Genomic DNA, 6,244 nt, shown 5'->3' with positions numbered 1-6,244 from the left:
GCTCTCAGCTCTTAGCTCTTCAGCCACAACTGGCTGGTTTAATGAGTTCCCGAGCGATGTTCAATCCAACTCATTAGCTGCACTTTTCCTGCTAGCCAAAAAGTGCAAATGTGTCTCCTGGATACTATACCATATACTATATGTATGTGGACATGGTCTGCGGACTCGTGTGCGTATTTGTCATTGTCAACATGGCTGTAGAACATCGGAATTGGAATTGGAAAAGGAGGATGAGCAGGAGGAGTAGGAGATGGGCTGCAGCTGCTCGGGCTTTCGGGCAGGTGATTAACATAAACGCCAAGTGTCATGTTCTGCACTCTCCGAGCTCTAAGTTTTCTTTTCTTGTCTCTTTTCCAATGGACTAGCAAATTGTGCGGATTCTAATGGCCGATCCAGGGCAGTTTTCCTAATCCGGGGACTTGGCACGCGCTCCGAAAACTTTGAGCCATAAATCACGGCGCTTGCCAAACAAACAAGCCCGAAACCGCAGACGGGCAAACAAAAAAATCTAACACAAGGACCAAGGATGAATCCTTGGCTCCCTGGACCATCCACCTTTGATAAATTCAAGAGCACGCACTTTTGATTTAGGCAAATCCCCAGCTCGGATATGTGAGTATATCATGCATTGGCAGAAGTCGGCGGATCAGATTGGGGCGGAAGAAATCTCCATAATATATGCCGGAACATATTCCGCACACAAATTGCAGCCAGCGAGGAGTCCGGATTCCTGAGCAGTCCGGATTCTGTTTCGCAGGACTGCAATATTATATTATAATTCAAATTTATGCAGCCAAGAAGGAACCCTTTTCACACGCACTTTCTTATCGACAGCGAGTGATTGGGTGGCTTGGGGGCAGGGACATTCACTTTCTGTTCTGGCAAATGGAAAACGAGAAGACTGCCGGCGGAAACGGAAATGAAGCCAAACGGAACAAGAAAAACAAATTTACAAAATGAAAATGCCACACACACGGGGCAGGGGTGGGAGGTGGGTTTTTGGGTGGAAGCCCAGCATCCCCACGGCATTCGTTTGGCGATTTGCCTGTCACAGGGTTCGCAGAATCCCCCGCTCCCAATTCCAATCCTCCTAACTCACCAAATATCGTTGCTGTCGCCGTGGCTGCCACTTGTTTTATTTATTGCTTTTTTAACCCTTTTTTTTGCGACTCGCCGCCGCTTGTTTTTCTCGATTTCCCCCCAGTATAGTCCTGGCCAAATGAAATCGAACCATTCACATCCACCCACTCGAAAGGCGGGAAAAGTTTCGCTTTTGCAGCACGCAAACTGCAATCGAACGGCCGCTTAATGAAGTCGCCGCCAAGTCCATTCGAAATGCATCGATTTCCTGGTCTACGCTTTTATCCTAATGAAAAGAAAGTGAACTAAGAGTTGGTAAATTTGCATAGGCCCAGTAGTAGGAATCCGAAAAGTACGAAAGGAAACGGGTCAGACAATTGGATGAAAGTTCATTGGAAGTCTAACTCAGTAGTTTGGGGTCAGTTCTTTGTTTTGCTTTAATTAATTTTTTCAAATTTAAATAATACTAATTTCTTAAAGTTTTTGAATAAGAAATATATAACCAACAGTCGATAATGTAAAATCTTTTAAAAGATTAGGCAATGAAATGGTAATGGTTTTGATTAATTAAAAATATCTCAGATATTTATTTACAGAATGCAATAAGAGGTAAGTTAAAGGCCTGGGTCAAATGTGTGGTTAGACTTAGGCAAAATACATTTCTGATAATTTGTGATACAATGTACAACAACTGCAGAATTAAGTTGACATTTTGTTATTTTCCGCCTGGCATTTGCCGCTTGTTCCAATCAAGAAAAGCGGTCAGGGCTCCCAGCTGGGGATTGACTAATCTACATCTACAAGAGTGACATTTTCCCCCACATGACTCCATCATAAATTGGCAATCCTTAAAGAGCAGGAACACCGTCCACCAGCCGTTGAGCAACTTCATTACACGGCAGATCCGAGATCCGAGAGATTCGGCTTAATTGAGACGCAGTTCGTCTGGCAGTTGCCAGTTGCCTGGCCAAAGTTAGCTGCTTTTTCATTAGTTATATTAATTGAATGGCAAACACACGGCAACAAAAAAAAAAATCCGTTAATTTTTTGTCGCCAATTTGGTGGCCAACCACCAAGGCAAAGCAACTTTTTTGAGCATTTTTTTCACACTCTGTTTTGGAGTGGATATTATGGGTTTTATGGGGGAGTTGGGGAAATCGCTTTATTGCAGATGATGTATGGGATGATGCTACTGATGACCTCATTGCCGGACCGCTGAATGCACTGGAAAATAATTCAGTCAATTCAATTTAAATATTTGTAAGATTTTGATGAGCTTATTGTCATTTTAGAGGTACAATATATATTTTTTTCTCTTCCGTAAGAGCATTTAAATGCAATATAATTTACTTATATTTCATATCAAACTGCTTTTTAATACTTTTTTTTTTTTATTCGCCATATAATTTAATTTATAATTGATTTGTATTTATAATTTCTAAGCCAGTTTTGTATTGTTTATAAACATCCAAATAAATGTATCTTTAGTAGCAGTAAAGGGCTGAAACTACATCCTTATTTGGATTTGAGGATTATAGATTTTTCTTTCTGTGCTGGGATTATGCAAAACCTGGACTGCTGACCATCTGCCCCTCATCTTTGCTAATAATTTCAGCTGGTTGTGTACTATGTTTTACTTTTTTTTGTGCTACCTTTCTGTTTATTTTGTTTCGCGCATTCTGCCTGCATAATGACAAAAGTTTGCACTACAATCTCGGAGTTTTAGCCACCGGCTCTCGACTCTGAGTTTCCAGCTCGGAAATACATAGCTCCTCGGTGGTCAGCGTCCATTTGTCCATTGCGCAGCCGAGATGACAATCATTTAATTAGAAACTTTCCCATAGGCTGCGCCTCTGTTGTTGCCTTTTCTTTTCTCTCTCTCTCCCGCTTTATTTTTTTTTTTTAGTTTTAATAAGTAGTTTTGCGAGCTGTTAATTAACTTGTTTGAACAGGTGTGAAAAAGTTGTCAGCGGGGGGAGTAAGGGGGGGTCCGGTAATTACAGTTGGCCAACTTTTCAGAAGCTGGCCCCGCTCTTTGTCCGTCTCTCATATTTGCATAAAGCAGCGGCAGCAATATTGCAGGCACAGCAGCAACATCGCCGCCTTTTGTGCATTCTGCAGTGACACTCATCATGGGATTGGAGGAGGTATGGGGATGGGGATGGGGATTGGGACTGCGACTGCCACTGAGACTGCAGACCTTGCAGAAATTAAAAATTCCGATCGGAATTCCCCGATAAGTTGTCGCCGCAGAAACAATTAAATATCGCTGGCGTCGTCCACGACACGATTGGCATTTGTTATAGGCGCCTCGCAGTTCGCTGCTCGCAAATGCGTACCAATTGGCGCTACATTTGGCTGTGGCCACGGATCTGAGCCAGTGGCACCTCGGGTACAGTATTGGTGCCTCCATCACCTCCAGCTAAAGCTCCAGCTACGTGACCGATCGCCGTTCGCGATACGCTGCCACCGATCCCAGGCGACTATTTTGGGCTTGGGCTTCGGCTTCGGCTTGGGCATTGAAACTCCAGGAAGACTGGCTGGCATCCGCGACTCCGAGACAGGCGAGTCAAAGTGTCAGGGCGCCGTTGGAGCAATGGAGCGGCGGATTTGCCGTTTGACTGATGATCGTGATTAGGCGGCGATCGGAGCCCCAAGAGCTGGGAACTGAAGCCCCGGCTAACTGAACCAGATCAGACACAGTGAAAAAAGATCACTGATTGTGGCCAAAAGATTCGTATTGTCATTTGCTAAAACTTGGAAATCACTCATTTTCATTTAGGTTTTCATTTTATGCAGATTTTAGATAAGATTGGTTTCGTTTAGGTAAATAGTTCCATTTGGCTATTTTAAATCGTTCTGTTTGCATTTTGGGAAGAATGAAAGTGTTACGATGCTATTTTAATAATTTAATTTAAAAATTAAATCCTAAGCTTCTTGTTTCTTACATTCAGTTAAATACGAGAGTTATTTGTAAGAGTTAATTGTATTCTAAACATGAATGGAGAGATTTTATGATATGTACTCCTGTTTTAGAAATCTAACTTCTGAATTATAATCCTCACCTTTCAAGTTATTACTTTTGTTAAAATTTAAGAGGAAAAAAGGTTTCTGAATTAGCATCAGAAAGAAATTTATTTCCATTTGTTCCGTTTCCCGCACTCCAAAACGTCTCTATTTATATAATACTTCAAAATTGGTTATATATTTGATTTGGAAATTATTGCAATGTATTTCAAAAACTCTCTTCTTTACTATCTTATATCTTTAAAGAAATATTAAGAAACAAACATTGGTTAACTTTCTGCTCTGTGCACTCAGCGGCCAGCGAACCCCTCTGGCGAAATTCAATCGCGTTCTAGGGCGGGAACCGGAGATCAGCCAGGTTCATTAAGCGGACGCTTTGTATAAATTATGCTAATGATGCTTCAATTGATTTGTAATAAAAATCCAAAACGTTGCAGCCATAAGATAAATATGCTCGAATCACGCACTCCGCCGGGCAGCGGATCGGAGAACAGGAATTGCCATGTGGCAATGTTGGGATCGGGAAGGGAGAAATGCTGGAGACACTGGTGGGATGGGGATGGGAATGGGTATGGGGATGGGGATGGCTGGGGAGGAGCATCTCCTCCTGGTGCATGTTATGTGTTATGGTGTGTTGTCCGCCTGTCGTCGCCGTTGTCCCCCAGCGGCGTTTTTAGTGTTGCAGCTGCAGCGGCAACATCGCAACATCGAGGCGACATGGCCAAGTTTACATAATTAGAAAGCTGGCGCATATGCTGCCGCCCCCACACCACCACTTCCTCGACCACATCCACATCCACATCCGCATCGACTTCCAATTTGGTGGTGCAGGATTTTCCACGCGGCAGACAAGTTCAAGTTGCCGGCTTTGAACCCTTTTACCAATTTCGCACACTCTGCCATTTCGACGATGCCGTGGCCCAGCTGCTGCAATTAATGCTCCATGTGGGCTGAGGATTCAGGACTCTTCCCACACATCCACTGGCTCCTTTCGATCCCCCCTGTCCCCCTCTTAACCGTGTGTGTGTGTGTGTGCAAAATTGAGAAAACATGCCTAATTTCGTGTAATTGCTATTTGATTTATTACAATCTACAAAATTTGACTTTTGGCGCAGTCTGCGCTGCCATCGTCAAGTTTCTGGGAAGTTGTGTTGTTACCCTCCTCCCCACTCCCCTCCTGGATTCCTGGGATCAAGCGTCCACATAGCCAGTGTTTACTGTTAGTCGTGGCTGGTGGCCTCCGCTTGTGCGCGGATGAGGACGTGCCACCCACCCAGATGTTGGAAACATTTTCTAATGAGTAATTTGGCCAACGGAGCTGCCTTGTTAATGATGTGCGTGAGTGGGTGGTCGGGTGGCTGGATGGCTGGAAGTGGGTGGCAGTGGGTGGGAATGCGTGATAAGATTTCAGAGACGAGTAATTGCCAGTCCAAGACAGCTGCGGGCCAAGACATAGCGCCTGTCAACCAACTCTGCTGGCCAAGGAGCAACTAATAACGATGCCCTTACAGTCGGGCCAATAACTACATACACTCTGTAGTGGGGATGATTATCCTCGCGAGCCTTTTATGACAGTCTATTACCAAATTACCCGACAGGGTTTTCAACCAGCAATTACAATGGGCAACAAGATTACATCCGATTGTAGCTAAAATTGATAAAAATTTAGAAATATTTCCCATTTACACGAGGTATTCATTAAAATGATAATTGAAAAAAAAAAGTCGCATTATTAAAATGTTATAGTTTAATTTAATGTAAATGCTATTTTATTTATTGGGCTTTTAAGTAGTGAAAACTTGATTAAGTTTTGCAAAGCTCAAATTACAAAGGCCTTGGAATTTTTAGCTTAATTTCTTAACAGTACAGAAAGTATTTAAAATAATATAAAATTTTAAAATTAAATAAAGGTACAAATAAAGATCTGAGCTTTTAATTCTAATTTCTTGTACTCTTTGGAGCAATACCTTGCAGACGAGTGTTGCCACCCAGTGGTGCCACAGGTATGTGGTGTCCTAATGAAGCCCACCTATATGGGCACAATTCCCCCACCCCCCTTCCCCCTTTTCCTGCCCCGCAAATACAGGCAGCAAGACAACTCCTTTGGCCATTAAGCTGGAAAAGTGTTCGTGTCTGA

At 43.1% G+C, this 6,244-nt stretch overlaps 1 pseudogene; it reads left to right on the top strand.

Moving 5' to 3' along the window:
• The first annotated feature begins 678 nt into the window (after positions 1 to 678).
• Positions 679 to 1,209, top strand: LOC108044491 (annotated as a pseudogene).
• The last annotated feature ends 5,035 nt before the right edge of the window (positions 1,210 to 6,244 follow it).

This window comes from Drosophila rhopaloa, unplaced genomic scaffold (genome assembly GCF_018152115.1).
Source record: "Drosophila rhopaloa isolate 14029-0021.01 unplaced genomic scaffold, ASM1815211v1 contig_178, whole genome shotgun sequence".
Lineage (NCBI taxonomy): Eukaryota > Metazoa > Arthropoda > Insecta > Diptera > Drosophilidae > Drosophila > Drosophila rhopaloa.
This window is presented reverse-complemented; position numbering and strand designations above follow the sequence as displayed.